General features: G+C 41.8%; 1 long non-coding RNA gene across 4 annotated transcripts in view; it reads left to right on the top strand.

Annotated features, from left to right (window-relative positions):
• LOC110344502 (uncharacterized) overlaps positions 1–2,662 on the top strand; it is a 43,218-nt gene extending 40,556 nt beyond the window's left edge. For all 4 annotated transcript variants that reach the window (XR_002387099.2, XR_015439538.1, XR_002387098.2 and 1 more), the window contains one exon: positions 1,495–2,662. This is a non-coding gene — a long non-coding RNA (uncharacterized LOC110344502). The remainder of the gene's footprint in view (positions 1–1,494) is intronic.
• Positions 2,663–16,815: the final 14,153 nt, after the last annotated feature.

Genomic DNA, 16,815 nt, shown 5'->3' with positions numbered 1-16,815 from the left:
CAGGCTTCAAATCAGAATCTGACACTCATTTTAGTCCATACATGGCCCACTGATTATTTTATTTATGACTTTCTGTCTATGTCTCTCTCCTGCACTATGCGCTTGTCTCAGTCACAGTTTTGTTAACAAGCTAACACAAGCCAACCTTAGCTAATCCTAGCCAGCCATAAGCTAACCCTGGCCAAAATGAGTAAAAAACAAACATTGGGCCAGGGATTTAGCTCAGTGGTTCTGCCGCCTGCCTCAAACACAAGGTCCGGAGTTCGATCCCCGGTACCAAAAAAAAATAAAAATAAAAATAAAACCATGAGCCAAAAACAAACATCATTAGACAGCTTCTTTGAAAAGGGGGAAAGACCCAGTTATGAGATAACAAGACAAAACTGCCAACAAAAAGAAAGCTACATTTTAAAAAAATACCAAAAGTCCTGCTTAAATTTTAGGTTCATTGCAACTGGTGATTCACATTCTTCAAGCCTACTTTGTATATAATATATGATGACTGGCTGTCCAATGAAACTATAAACCTTCAAAACTGCTTCAACACATGGAGACCAAGCACCCCACTTTAAAAGGCAAGCTGTTAAAGAGTTTTTTCAAGAGAAAAGTATGAACACAAACAGATGCAGTTATGGAAGGCTACCACTCCATCAAATGCATCTGGACTAAGAGCATTTTTCTTAGTAGCTAACCACATTGCTAAAGCTAAGGAGCCCTTTACTATTGTGAAGAGTTGATTCTGCCTGCTGCTAAGAACATTTGTCATGAACTTGGAGAGGCTGCAGTTCAAAAAGTGGCATATAGTCTTCTTTTGGCTAAGCCATAACTAGACAAACTGATGAAACAGCAGAGGATATTGAGAGACAATTGTTATAGATAGGATTAACAAATCATCATGGTACATAATACAAGATGAATCTATCAGGGCCGAGAATTTAGCTCAGTGGTTCCAGCCCTTGCCTCGCAAGCGCAAGGTCCCAAGTTCAATCCCCGGTACCCAAAAAATAAAAAAAATTAAAAAGATAACTTTAAAAGATGAATCTTTCAATGTTGACAACAAACCAACAGTGCTTGCTTTTGTCAAGGTGTGTCTTATAGCCTAGAATATGTTCTTTGTTGTACATTCCAAGAGAGCCTAAGAAAAAAATATTGTCCTGCTGTTGTTGGATGAAGTCATCTATAATCATCGATTATATTGTTGGAAAATAAAAATCAAGATATATCATGTACAGGTACAAATTCTCAATGATGAATGTGATCATAAGGGATACCTAAAATGTACCAATAAACTCTACATTTGGTTGGTTGGTGGTGATGTTAAGTTCAGATTCTTTAAATTTTTACAAAAAGAATATAATCATACGTTAAATATAATACTTCTTTTTCAACTTTTATTAGTACACATTTGATTCCATCCATTGTGTGGATTTGTTACATACACATATATATCTTAATTCTTATTACTTTCACTTCCTTTCCTCTCCCTCCCCTTAGATGATTTATTCCTGTAATAGCATTGCAACAAACCAAAAGAAAAGTGGATGAAGATTTTAATAAGCAATGAAGGGTCAGACCGGAAGGCATATGTGAGGAAGAACCCTGCAGTCGTTGCCAGAGGAACATCCACTCATTCTGCCAGCCTTGCCAATCCAGCTGAGGGTACAAGGCCACAGCAACCCGAGACTAGGACCCACTACACAGACCACAGTCAGTAGAGAAGAAGTGCCAAGGGATGGGCTTGAGCTGGGAAGAGGACAATGGAATCGTGTCTGTGAAACCTTCCAAGAAACAAATTCAAATTGCTAGTGATAGGTGACTGAAGTTCAGCCAAGTCTGCTCAACTGTGGTTATAATAAAGGCATGGGATTGATGTTCAGAATCTAGGTTGGCTATATTTGATTAAGCAATTGAAGAGTTAGCCTTGTGCTCTTGGTTTTTGGTTGCCAACTCATAGAACCAAAGGCACCCACCAAAGGAAAGAAAAACATGATAGGTGAAGCCACTTCTCTAGCCTTCACTTTGAGATATTTAACTTGCTATACCACACCCTCTTTCCTAATGGAGATGAGCCCTAAAAACTCTCAAGGGCAAGAAGAAGCCACATCAACAAAAAAATGTCTGGTAAATGAATTTGGAGAGCTAAATGTAGAAATCACCTCATATTGCTACAAGTGGTTCCACCCACCAATCTCTAATGATCTTTCCTTCACTTTTTTTTATAACAACCTTCATTCTTCAAATGAAAGAAGTCCATTTATAAGAAGCAGCTCTCGGGGCCTTAAATTACAGGTTGAGATGTTACCAAAATCTGGCACTATTTTCCAATTATTAATATGTTAGTCGGATTTTACCAAGGTATTCAAAAATTACTATCTGGATACCATGTCATATGCTACATACAAACAAACTACAGTGACTTTTGTTATAGTTCTATGACATTTCTCAGCATATCAATGTCTCTAATCATTTGTAAATCTCAGAAATTTCAACTTATGTATTCAGAAATAATTTCTTTACTGCCTCTGTAAAACCTTCAGTTGTTTTCAGAGAAGAGTTATGGCTAATTATTGTAGAAAAGACCAACATTTCTTTACAATGTTTGATAATAGTTGTTTTGTAAACCTGAAAATATCTTAGAGATTATAATTTTCCTTTAAAAGTGTTTTCCAAAGCCTGTGGAAAGTTTGCTTGCATAATATTTCCATCCAAAAGATCATTAATTTATAGCCTTTCCAAACGTGTTTGCCAAAATCTTTAAAAGTATCAAGTTAATTTTAATTTTCCTCTCATAATTATTGCCGAGTCCCTACATGTAGCTGCCAAAGGCCAGAGGATACATTTCTCAGAGTCCCTAAATGTATCTAAATCTACACAGAGAAGTTGTACGGTCCCAAATTTTATTTCCACTTGATACTACAGTGCTTCTTTCGAATTAAACATGGCTTTTTGTAATGGTAGTGTTGTAAGCGTGAACATGCCTGAGTATGTGTGTAATCAGGTTGCTGTCTGGCCAGTTTGCTTTCCTCAGTGACCTCCAGGATGAAGGATGGACAGATGAAAGCTGTTTCATGGATTATTGTCAGTGAACAAAGGAGAAAAGGCAAACTTTGGCTGATATATCAATTAGATATAGATTTGGCTACATGAAACATAAGAATGTAAGGTAAAAATAACTTAAAGAGGATTGAAAATTCAAGCCCAACCTGGGCAATTCAGCAATGAGACCTTGTTTCAAAATTTTAAATTTTTTCAAGCTGGGGATACAGCTCAATTTGAAGGCCTTGTATTTGAACCCCAGTACCAGAAAGAAAAGAAAATTTTAAAAAAGCTTAAGCATGATAAAAGCCTATTTCTTCCTTCTATAAGAAAATTCAGAGGCAGGCATTAGGGCAGTGGGACCTAGATTTTATCAGTATTTCTGCTGCTTCATTGTAGCCCATGGCTTCTGTCCAAGAGGTTGCCCCATGGTCCAATATGGGCTGCTGGAATTACAAGCAGGAAGAGATGTAGCAACAAAAACAGCCCCCTCCCTGCTGAGTCAGGCCATTGGACTGCCTTTTTGGAAATCCCAATCAATTCATTTTATTGGCCAGAAGGAAGTTACAAGTTTATATCTTATCAGCAAGAGAGGCTGGGAAATCAGTTTGTGTGTGTGTGTGTGTGTGTGTGTGTGTGTGTGTGTGTGTGTGTTGCTGGGAATTGAATCCAGGGCCTCTCATAAGCTAGACATGTACTCTACCACTGAGTCGTACATCAGCCCTGGAAAATCAATATTTATTCTTGGTCACAATTGTACTTCACTAATAAAGAAGTAAGAAGGAAGTAGAGAATAGATACTGGGAGTGGCATGTCGCCATCTGCATTTGCCAGGGCATGAAGGGCAGAACTGGCCTTGGGACAACATCTAAGCAGTTTTCCTAGACTCTCAAGAGAATGCCTGCTTCATCTAGACTTTCCTGGATGGAAGATGATCCTAAGGACAGGAGAAGCCTAGTTCTGACAATTTTGTTCATTTATCTAGTAGCCCAAGGTCTAAAATCAATACAAATGCACAAGGATTCCCTGGGCATCCTCCACATGGGCCACACAGATAAAGTAACAAGTCAGCAGAGCCGGGGTAGTGAGGTGCTCTCCCCTGAGTGGCTTGTGAGCTCAGCCATAGCTTAGAACAGTGCTCCTCCAATTGTTTTCCAGTACATAGCAGACCAAGAATGCTCCTACTGGGATGACTACAGGAGTGCAGCAGTAACCAACTTAGCCTATTCTTTGTTCAAGATGAGACCTCTGACCTCTGAATGTGTGGTCTCGGGGTCACAAGGTCAACTTGCTGTATAAGTGTTCCGCGTGCCTGCTCACAGTTCCTAGGGGAAGAGATCATCTTGCTCATACAACCAACCCATTGCCTTAGTCCTTTTGGGGTGCTACAACAAAATTTCCATGAAACAAGCAAAATATACTGCTTACAGTTCTGGAGCCTGGGAAGTCCAAGGTCAGGGCCCTGGTAGTTCCGTGTCTGGTCCACAGATGCACCTTCTCCTGCATCTTCACATGGTGGGAGGAGGGGCAAATAAGCACCTGAAGACTTCTTCTGGAAGGGTACTAATTCCATCTTGAAGACTCTGTCCTGTCACTTCCTCACCTCCTAAAAGGCCCTACGTCTTTATACATTGGGTTTCAACAAATGAGTTTGGGGGGACAGAAACATTCAGACCAAAATACTCATTAAAACAAACTCCTCAAACTTCTTCACTTGTGGTTTTCAAATGATACTGGAAACACGTGTGTGTCAGTTGGAACCTGAAGTAAATTTGTTATCTAGTTATGGTTTGGTTTGGTTTGGTTTGTGGTACTTAAGATAGAACGCAGGGGCTTTGTTTCTTTTGTTGTTTTGTTTGTTTTATTTTTTGAGACAAAGTCTTACTAAATCACTAAGTTTCCTAGACTGGGCTCAAACTTTCAATCTTTCTGCCTCAGCCTCCCAGAGTGCTAGGATTATAGGCCTATAACACTACACCCAGCTTAATTAAGTTTTTATTATGAGATCTGTGGAAAGCTACTCTGCATCAGTTCATAAGAAATATATTACATTTCTGAAACATCAACTGAGGCATAATTTGCACATACTAAAATACAGAGCTTTTGAGTGTATATTTTTGAGTTTTAATAAATCCCTTGAGTAACTACCTCATTAATCCAGCCATGAAACCCTACGGTGGTAGATATAGCTCCGTGGCAGTGTTTGCTACCATGCATGAGGTCCTGGATTCTATTTCCAGTACCTCCACACCCCTAAAATGGTATGGAATATTTCCATCACCCTAGGAAGTTCCCTCATGCCTTCTGCAGACCTTCTTCCTGAACCCTGTCTTCCTGCAATGGCAGTAACCACTCTTCTCACTTTCATTGCTACAGTTCAGGTTTCTTCTCTAGAACTTCCAGTAAGTGCAATTGCACAGTTTGGAATCACTAAGTTTTTGGTTTGGGTTTCTTTCATTCAACCTAATGTTTTTAAGGCTCATCCATGTTATATCAGTAGTTAATTCCTTTCGCTTGCTGAGTAGAACTCCGCTGTATGGAAACAACACCATTTGTTAATCTATTAGTAGCAGCTGTCATTGAACATTGACCATTTATAGCTGAGCACTATGCTAAGCACTTCCTAAACTGTGTATCAGTAGGGAGAGGATATGATCCCCATTTATGGAGATTTTTATTTATGATTTTGTATTTTACTGGCCAGTATCAGCCCTCAGCCTTATTGGCACCTGAATCTGTCATCCTGTTGGTCTTGGAAGGAAGTACAAGAAATTAGTTCTTCTTTTTGAGGGGTGGGGAGGGGATTAGGCCTGGCCATTGTGAGGTTCCCCTTAGGGAGTCTGGGGGCTGAGGAAGTGATGTAAACACCCAGTGCGGGGAGAATGGAAGGAAGCAGGTAGCCTCTGCCCTGGCTCCTTGCCAGCCTCTTGAACATCCTAGTGTCCTGCTCATTTTCCACAGCTCCAGGCTTTCTTCAATTCTAGTAACTTCCCTTTTTGGCTTATTGTAGGCAGCCTTGATTTGTACATTTGCACACAAAGCCATTACTAATGCACTGGTTATTGTCCACATTGTGCAGATTGATGAACCAAGACCCTGGGTCAGTGACTGGGATGCACTACCAGGTGGCAGGATGAGGATTCCAACCAGTCAGTCTCACTCCATGCAAAGGGAGAGGCAACATGAGAACTGATGTTGGTAGCACCAGGCTCACTGCAGCCCTGGGACTTGTCTCCACGCTTTTGCACCCAGGGACCATGTGGGCAAGCAGGTGTGAGGAGAAATGCACAGGCCCTTTCCCAATTCTCTGCTTCTCCCGACGAGGCTGGCAGGGTAACTTGAGATGGTTCCATCTCAGACCTCTCCCCCTCCAACCAGGTAAACCATTAACCACTCACTTAACCATTCCTGTCTTCTTCAGATCAGAAATAAAAACTTAGCCCAGAGCACCATACAGACTTCCACGCCTTTCTGTGGCTTAGTTGAGCATTACATTTAAATCCTTATTCTGATCTTTGTTTCATGTTTATAGAACTGGATTGCTTTTGCTCCTTTCCCCTGACAGGAATAATCCCTTTGGAATTCAAGCTTTTAAAGAGTAGCTCTTTGGGTTATTTGAAAGGCAGCTCTTGAGACAGTCCCTTTGCACACAGTCCTTCTGCTGCAGAGGCTCAGGAACAAGGGGACACACATCTGGATGAACCCTGGGGTGCAGCGAGCTCAGGCCACCCTGGGAAGGGAGCTCTCAGCTCAGATCCATCCTCCTCCCGCCCCCAGCTTCCCTCCATTTCTACACCACTGCACACCAAGGGCAAACTTGAAAGGGAAGTAGGAAGGCAAAAGATGACACTGACCCACCACCTGCAGCTGGGAGGGGAGGGATGAAGTCACAGTCAACCCACCTGGGTATGGAGCTGCCCATTTTTCCAGGCTCACTGGCTACTGAAACTCAAGGACATCATAGAAGAGGGGGTTCCAGACGGCAGTGGGCAGGCAAAACACCAGCAGGGCCTTTTTCAGGAAGACTTTCTGCCCAGCTGCTGGGGACAGGGCTGTGAGCCACACCAGCCTCCGCTGCCAGCCCCTTCACACTATCTCAGCAGCCGGGAGGCACTGGCCGGGCCACCCTCCCAGGGGTGGCCCACACGTGGCAACTGAGGGCAGCAGAGGTACAGGAGCCTGGTCATGTCAGCTCAACTGGGGACAACTCTAAAAGGCTGTTTAGAGCTCTTGGTGGAGTCTGTGAAGGCTGGCTCCAGGCCTCAGCTCAGCTCACTTACTATGCCCCTTCTGCCACCTTGTACTCCTTCCCAGGGCTGTGACAACAAGGACTGTTCCTAATAAGCACTCTGCCTGAGAGCTCCATCCAAGTCTGCCTCCAAGTCTGCCTCCTGGCAGCCCAGCCTGAGAGATTGTCGACACACAAATGAAAACATGGAGTAACATAGTAGGGCGTTTACAGGGTAACTATAAAGTGAATTTTAAAGATCTGATTCATAGTACTGTATATGGTATCAGTGAATTCCTCCAAATCCTTGGCACGTATCTCTGTGTGGCTATCATTCCCTTTTACAGGAACACCTGCCCAGGGCAAAATAGCTTGCCCAAGGTGACAACTGTGGCAGAGCCAGCATTTGGCCACAGGCAAGATGGTTCCAGAATCTCCTCTCACGGCTCAGTACTCAGCAGCCTCTCGTTTCTCTGTCCATCTCTGGACTATTTCTGCACCAGGCTAAGTCTGTATCTCTAACACTGCCATGGTCAGGACGGTTAAATAACTGTAAGAATGTGAGAGCAAAGAATAGCATGAGTCTGAATATAAATGGCAAATCTCAAAGAAAAATTTTCTACAGTTAAAAATAAATATGTCTTTCATAGAAATATAAAATGAGCATAAACTGAATGTTTAACTGATTAGTCTCCTGGGGCTGCTGTAATGAATCACCCCAAACTAGGTGGCTTAAAACAACAGAAGTTTATTCTATCACAGTTCTGGAGGCCGGAAGTTCAAAATCAAGGTGTCAGCGGAGCCCTGCTCTATGTAAAGGTACCATACTAGGGCAGATGCCTTCCTTGCCCACATTCCCAAGCCTCCTTGCCACAAGGTCACATCTCTGTTCTCTGGCTGTGTCTTCTCCCTTCCTGTCTCTTATAAGGACACGTGTCTTGGTTGTAAGTCCCAGGTAGAGAATCTAGGATGATCTCTGTCAGAAGCAATGCTACATAATTTTAGGGAAAAATCATTTGGTTAGGCCTAGTTCTCCTGCCTACAGCCCAGCTATGGAATTCCGAGACATAATTCCATTTTGGCCTCCGGTCACAACTGAGACCTTAATGATCGCGGGAAGCTGTGATTCTCCAGGACAAGAAACATCCTGGGAGCTGGAAACATCCTGGGAGCTGAAAACATCCTGGGAGGAACAAACATCTACTCAGTTCCCCGTTGTTCTTGGATTGTTACATCTTGTTTATGCGGAGGTACTGAACTCTCTGCAAGTCATTTGTTACGTTTGTTTCTCCCGAGGTACTGAATAAAAGGTGCAGTAAGCTGGGGGCTTTCATTTTTCCCGCTCAGAGCAGTAGTGATCAGACCCAAATCTCAGCTTCTTCTCAGTCTCATTTTTCTACCTTTCCTATAATTCACCTTGTGCTGCCGAGGCTCACAGGAGACTAGGACTTACTGCAGAGGTTCTAGTAACATCCCCTGTCCCTGTTCCCTACAGATCTCAAGATCTTAATTATATCTAGAAAGACGCTCTTCCCAAATGAGGTAACATTCACAGGCATGTGGATGTGGACATATCTTTTGGAGGCCACTGTTCAACCCACTACACTCATTAATGAGGATATCACCCAGGGGACAAAGTTAGTTTGAAGGAAAGTTCAAGGAACAGAGTTTATCTGACCAATCAGCAAAGGCACGCTGAAATAACTTTGCACACATTCAATGGTCAGTGTCTCCTAGGGAAATAAAGTTGTAACCTTTCAAGTTAATCTTTTCCCACAGACAGAAATATATTTGGACAAATGTGTGTAAGTGAATATGTGACTTCAGAGATTTGGGGCCCTAATCAATAGTAAATCAAACAATGTACAATTCATAGATCAATGCTCTTCAGTAATACTTTCTGCCTTGATGGAGTTTTATTTTTTTCCATTAAGTTTATTGGTACATTTTAGGTATACAATACAGTTACATTCATCATTGGGAACTTGTACCTTTACATGATGTATTTTGGTTCTTATTTTTTTCCCCATTCCCTACCCTCCCTTCACCCCCTCCACCTCTCCCTATTTATGAAGTCCTTGTTTCCATTTTTTCCTTTTCTCACAGTTTTTTCCTTTCCCTTCTTTCCTTTCCCCTACCCCTCCCACTTCCCCTACTCCTTTAGACCTTTTCTTCCTATTTCACATTATCATTTATACATTTTGGTGATGGAATGTTTTATATCTGTGCTGTCTAATACAGTAGCCGTACTAGTGCTCATATGTGGCTAATAAACACTTAAAATGTGACTAGTATGACTAAGAAGCTGAATTTTTATTTTATGACTTTTAATTAACTTGGGTTTCATCTCAATAGCCACCTGTGGCTGGCAGCTGTTGTCTTATATGATGCAGTCATAGAGAATTAACCTCTAGCAGGGCCTGATAGACAGTGCTCTACTATGGCACTGAAAGGATGTGCTGTTGCATTATCTACAAGTTTTCATAATTTTTCTTAACAGCAGGCCTCAGACTGGGCAAAGTGTATGGAGTGGTGGAGACTGGAGAACTCACAGTGGTACATCCAGGTCATCAGGAAAACAGGCCCCTTTGATGCCAAATAAACATTGCCCTGTTGCCAAAACTAGCAAATTTTTTCAAAGAGGCCAGAAGTGGGTTTTTATACAAAATCTCTCAATATATAGATATTAGTAAGAGACCAGTGATCTCTGCTTTAGGAGGAGGAGTAACTTCTCACATCCGCTTTATTTCTAGTTACTCTTCCTAGTGAGCTGCACCATCTGATGCTATGCTTGGCACATATACCAGTAGTATAACATTAGGACTATTTTCTGTATACTGTACTGTATAGAAGGAAAACCTTGCAATCAAAATATCTAGAGTTTAAAATTTGAGTCCAGAGTGTCAGGAGGTGAAGATAAAGAGGAAGCAAGGGTCAGATCATAGTGTTATAGTCTATGATATGAAGGAGGTTTTATCCTTGGGTTTATCAAGACCATGGACTGTGAATGGACAAATACATTCTTTCAACAAATATCCTCCAAGGATCACTGCAAATTCGAGGCCACCCTGGACTACATAGTGAGTTCAAAGAAAGTCTAAACTATACAGTGAGACCCTGTCTCAAAAAAAAAAAATCCCTCCAAAGCTTAGCCTTGAAGACACAGGGCTGCTAGCAACTAAAATTGTGGAGGCCCCTCTATTCTAGCTTGGCGAGAGAAATGGTAAGCAAGTGCATAAAGATAGAACTCTATGTATAATTAATCAGGCTTGAAGAAAAAGAAACCAGAATGAGGGGATTCTGGGAGCTAGAAGTCAAGGGTAGTTAGGTAGCTGCTCAAGGAAAGTGATAATTGACCAGGGACCAAAATGTCAAGAAGCAGCCAGCCAAATAATGATTTGGATTCTGGAAGAACGCCATTCCAAATTCTAACCCCAAGAATCACATAGTAACATTGTTTTTATACTAAACTAAAAAAATCTAAATAAGAAAACAAGGAACATTTGAGACAAAGAGGAATTTACCTGTAATCTTCCTATCTTAATACCACTTCTATCCTCAGATGTATTCCCTTTAATCTAGACCTGTGTGAAAATGTATTTTGTATAATTGACCATAATCAACTGTATATATAATTTTGTTGTCTGCCCTTTTCATTTACCATTATAAGCATTTTCTGTGATAACCATTTTAGTCCTGACCTTTATAATTTTCAAATTCTGCTTCATTGTCTATCTGGTGGACCTAACATATAGTATTTAACCTTTCCTCTGTGCCACATTTAGATTGTTTTACAAATTTTCATCCTTATGAGTATAAACATCTTTATACGCACATATTTTTCCTCTTCTCTCATGTAATTTCCTTAGGATAAATTTCTTGAAATGGGAGATTCCTGTGTTAAAGGGAATACTTAATCTTAGATCTTATGTTACAAGTTTCTAAATTGTTTTCCAAAAGGGAAAGGAAGAAAAATTGTAGGAAGAAGGGGAGGGAAGGGTTGAAAGGAGAGAGAGAAAGAATGAACAAGAATATAAGAAAGAAAAATATAAATCATTGCTGGGCATGGTGGTACACTCCTAGAATCCCAGCACTCAGAAGGCTGAGGCAGGAGGATCACCCTGAGTTCAAGGCCAGCCTGGGCTGTATATCAAGTTGAGATCAGCTTGAACTACTTATCGAGATACTATCTCAAGAAAACAAAACAAACAAAAAGTAATAGTCCTACCCTCTTACCCAGGAGTCCTGCTCTGTCCCCGTCTGTTTTATTTATTTTTGGATATGCAGTGCCTGGCATACAGTAGGTGCTCAAAAAGGAATGAATGGCTGAATTCCATGCAGAAATGTTGCATCTCAAAATTGTGCTCCAGGGCCAGGGATTTAGCTCAGTGATGCCGCTGCCTGCCTTGCAAGTGCAAGGTCCCAAATTCAACCCCCAGTACGAAAAAAAAAAATTGTGCTCCAAAGGACTGAAACTGGACAATCAGGAGTGAATATTTTGCATCATTCTGCTTTTATAGCTTTGGCTTGTGATTAAAAAAGAAAAAGTAAAACTAAATAGATGCTTATGGAGATTGGATCAAGAAGGTGGGCTGAGCATATGCTTTACCTTCCTCTCCAAACCCTAGAAAAGACTTTAAAGATACATGTTCTTAAGTTATGTATCTCTGTTAGCTTTTTGTTGCTGTGACAAAATTCCTAAACAACTTAAAAGAAGGAAAGATTTGTTTTGACTCACGGTTTCGGAGATTTCAGTCCATGTTTGCTGAGCCTGTTGCCTTTGGGCCTATGGTGAGGCAGCACATCATGGTGGGGGCTCATGGTGAAGGAGGCTACTCACCACATGGCACCCAGGAAGCAGAGAGAGAGAGGAAGTGGCAAGGGACCCCAAGATCCTATTCAAGGGCATATTCCCAACAACCTAACTTCCTCCCACGAGGTCCTGTCTCCCAAAGATTTTGCCATCTCCACCAGTGCTACAGGCTGGCAACCATGCTTTTGCATGGGCCTTTAGGGGCATTTAAGATCCAAACAATGTCTGTTTATATGCATGTATGTTCACATGTCTCATCCAGTGTCTCCGCCAGCCACTGGATACAGGCCGTGGCAAACAGATACGTTGCTCACCAAGAGCCCTGTAGAGCCACCAATTAAAGATAAGCTCGGTTGTAGGCTGGATTCCTATAAATAGCTTCCCAAATGAAGATTTTATAGGAAGCTGATTTATCAGAAAATATTCTCAGCAGGGCAGAAGCATGAGGAAGTAGGACTGGGAAGGGAAAAGGCCACCCAAGTTGTGACAGCAGAGTCCTTCAGAAGATGATGCTGGCTCAGTGCTTGAGCTCAGGAGAACACAGGTCCTGCCACAGAGTCCCAGAGGAGTGAGGAGGGACCTGGAGGATTTATAACCTCTGTACCCAGGGACCTGAATTCCCAGGCACTTGGGACTCTTACTGTGCACTGACAGAGTGCTGAAGCCTGGGCCTTGACAGAGGTACAGACAATGGGTCACTGGGCATAAAACTATAAGGAGCCTCTTCTGACTCAAATGGTATAGGGATTCAAGAGCAGCTGGAGGGAGCCCTGTAGCTCCTGCTTTAAACTCACAAGAGGAACCAGCACAAAAGCTAACTGGGCGAAAGGCGACATCAAATTTAACAACTGGAAGAATAAACATCTGGGAAAACAAAGTTAATTGAGACAGAAGTTGCCAGGCATGGTGGCACATACCTATAATCCCAGCACTTGGGAGGCTGTAGCAGGGCAATGGCAAGTTTGAGCACAGCCTGGGCAATTAGCAAGAACCTGTCTCAAAATTTTAAAAAGGACTGTGGGAAGGCCCTGGGTTCAGTCCCCCCATACAAAAGTAAAAAGCAAGGACTCAGAAAATATACCATACACAAATGCTGTTTGAAAGGGTTGCTAGAGAATGACCTCTGACAAAATAACAAAATGTATTTTAAGAAGAGCTGTAGCATCAAAAAGAAATTGAAAACTGTAATGAGAAAATAAGCTGGCAGAATGTAATATGAAGAAAAACAAGTATTAATCAGGATTCCCATTTATGGAACACTTACTGTGCAAATGCTTATAACATGTGTAACCAACAGTAACTTTGCTTATGATCATATTCAAAGAAAGTGCAACCAAAGAACATTTTCAAATGGATAACGTCTGTAGCATTTTAATGAACTTCCCTGAAAATCGCTAAGTACACAGTCCACCACAGTCATGGTATGACAGCACAATTTATATAAAGGGGTGAAATTGGAGTCTGGGAGAAGCCGTGTACCCAACGTGTCAACCGGTCCAGCAGTCTTTGTCCTTTGGAAGGACATCCTGGAGTAAGACACAGTCCCCTCTCAAACCACAGGCTGTCTTATTTTGGTTGACTTAGAATGAATTTGGATAATTTGCCTCTCTGGTCTTTCTATTAAAACACTTGAATTATTCCACTAAAACCTGCCAAAATTTTCAGACTTTTAACAGTGCCTGGAAAGTGAAACTGAATCACAAATGCACTGAAGTCATGGAAGAAACTCTTTCTTGAAAAGAAAGGAGAGAGCTGCTTTTAAACAGCTTTGCTCTGGAGTCCCTGTTTACAACACCTCCTAGAAGTTGAGATGAACTCCTTCGGGTTTCCCTGTGTCCCTGCAGGACAGTGGTGGAGGGACAGCGGCCTCAACTGGGACATTGTATTTTGTTTCCATATCATGAAGTTGAGTGATACCCACCTCTGGAGGGAGCAGAGATTAATTGCTCTGTACACAAACGGAGCTGCTGCACCATGGTAGCCTGGCAGGTTCTCTAAAAATAGAGGCTACAGGTTATTTTTAAAAACTCTCATCAAAAGATCATGACCATGAGTCAAATTTATCTCCTGAGTATACCCGCTGAAGGAAAACCACATAGCTCTGTGGGCATTTTCAACCCTGAGACACTGTCACCTCTGTAGGGCAGTCCCATCAACTCACAGATGGGGAAATAAATCCACAAGAATGTAGGCGTGAGGAATCCGAAGACCCAATTCAGTTTAAAATAGATATTCCCTGTCCAAAGGATATGAACTGTTTTCTAAGCGCTAGCTCATCCTGATGTTTGTCAGTCTGCGGTATGGCTCTTGTTACTTATTGTTAGCTCTATTCTTTTCTGTTTCCAGGAATATTCATAATTTAATGAAGAAATATTCGCTGAGGAGGAGTTCCATGGCATGGGAGGTATCAGTCTTCCCCGAGACATCAATTTCACTTGCTTACAGAGCATTAAAAAGAAATTTTAAGTGATAAATGCATTAATCTACAGCTACTTATGATTAGGCTGTTCTAGCTAAAATGGAATACATTATCTGCGAGACATCTTTCATACTCCCAAGGCACTTTAAAATAATGAAAACATATAAAATAATATCTAAGTAATTAAAGTAATGGCAAATAAAAACTTAGCAATATATGGAATTGCCTATCGGAGTAATACATCTCTTTTTATAAGCCCTTTGTGATAGTGCTATTAATTTTTAAGTAACAAAATATTGCTCTTGAACCAAAAATGGGATATTAACTAACACAAACACTATTAATTGCTTTTTAAATGCACAGTGCTCAATTCTAGTGTGTAAGAATAAACCTCTGAGTGTATTTAATAAAATCTGGACAGAGTGCCCACTTCTGAATCATCTGAGCAGTAGAAGAGACTCCCCTACTGAAGCCATAAAAACTGCTTTATAAAAAAGAGACACCCCATCTTGTCTGTGGGTGGCTTAATGTGCATTAGGAAGCCTGGTTTTGTCTGTCTTCTTCCCTCACTCCTCCGAGTATTTCTTTCTGTTAACCGAGCCCCTTCCTTGATGACTCAGGTATTCTTCTTCTATCCCCTTTCTACAGATGGCCCCTTTGAGCCTGTACAAAGTAAGACCATACTAAGCTACACAGTCCTTAAAATAATGTCTTTTTTTTCTGAGACAGGGTCTGGCTAAATTGCTTAATTACACAGGCTGATCCTCCTGCCTCAGCCTCCCAGAGCAGTAGGATTACAGGTGTACAGCACCACGCCCAGCTCAATAACACCTTCTGATAGACCATATTCTTTTTATAGACCAGCTTGTTCATGATATCACTACTCCCACATATCCCATGGAATTGACTTCATGGACACTTCTTTTTTAGTCCCTTGGAGTGTGATTGATTCAGCACATCCAGAGTTACCCAGTCCCAAGTGTACATGTGTGCCCGGAGGCCACACTCAATGCCCTTGTGTACCTGCCACTTACCCTTGGTCAGGGCTAAGGCCAGGAGCTGCAGGTACATGATTAAAGGAGGCACTCACTCTCAGGTTCGTGAAAGAGCAAGGCTGGCATTTGCACAACATGGAGAGCCAGTGCTTCTTTAATGTTGTCCCCTGGGCATCTCAGCCCTACCCAAGTGCTAACCATTCACAATCCAGCTCTTCCAGCCCTCGGGTTGTAAGTAGGGTTTGCTGAAAATGGCAAGCAACAGAGAGGGGAGTTGGATGAAAGATTAGTTAAAAGTGGGCACAAGTTCCCCTTTTCCTACCGTACGCTTTTCTTATTATTCATGAAAATTATATCTCTGGAACCAGTAAGATGAACTCAGCTTGGAAAATAAACTTGTTTTTCACCTATGAAGTGTTTCTTACCAGCATTTTGATCAAGTAGAGGGAAAGCCAATGCTCTGCATATCTATAATCAGGAAATCATCTAAACCTTTTAAAACTGAACTTATTTTTTTTGTTGTTTATTTATTTACCGAGCCAAGATCTTGCTATGTTGCTCAGGCTGGCCTCAATCTCCCAGGCTCAAGACCAGCCTCCTGTGTGAGTGCAGATACCTGGGAGTCTGATGCACCACTGCACCTAGCCACCACATATTTTTATTATTTTTCTGCTTAGAGATTTTCAATGTATATTAGTATATTAAAAGTTCTAAGAACTTCTGAAGGAGGACACAGAAGTCTGTTTAAATTTGTTTTAACCAGCATTTGACCACAGAACCCCTGTTGGGAGACAGGCAAATATCTATTAATAGCATTCAGAAATGGTGTTCTAAGGAACTCAGTTTACGAAACCACAATGGAGTAGGTTGGGCATGACTTAGGACAGAGTTGGGTTCCAAGCCTTCTCAGGAGTAATAGGACTCCATGCTCTTATTCACCTTGTTCCAGACCTGTAAATAGAGGGGACTGGACCAGATTAAAGCTGAGGACCCCTCCACTCCTGAGATGCAAGTGCACAAGACTCATCTCTTCCCTCATGCTCTGGAGACCTCAAGGGGAAAAGGTCTCCATGTACCAACATGGCACCCCTAACATGATGCCCTTATATTGGACTGCAGGCTGAGAACAAACTTTGGGGTGGGATTTCAGAGAACCCCAAGAAACAGCCTCAATCTACAAAGTTGCTCTTCTTATATATATCAGAAACACAACAGAATCAAACAGTGAGGTAACAGTGCTGCCATCCCTTCAGCTACCTCAGGGGCTGGGAAGTTTCTCAGAGACTCCCAGAAAGACCTACCAGTGCTTGGTCATTTGAGAAAT

This window comes from Heterocephalus glaber, unplaced genomic scaffold (genome assembly GCF_053883595.1).
Source record: "Heterocephalus glaber isolate CG9 unplaced genomic scaffold, H.glaber_assembly_v1.0 deba00001472, whole genome shotgun sequence".
In the NCBI taxonomy this organism is placed as follows: Eukaryota; Metazoa; Chordata; class Mammalia; order Rodentia; family Bathyergidae; genus Heterocephalus; species Heterocephalus glaber.
The sequence above is the reverse complement of the archived record's forward strand: the minus strand, read 5'-3'. Positions and strand labels throughout refer to the sequence as shown.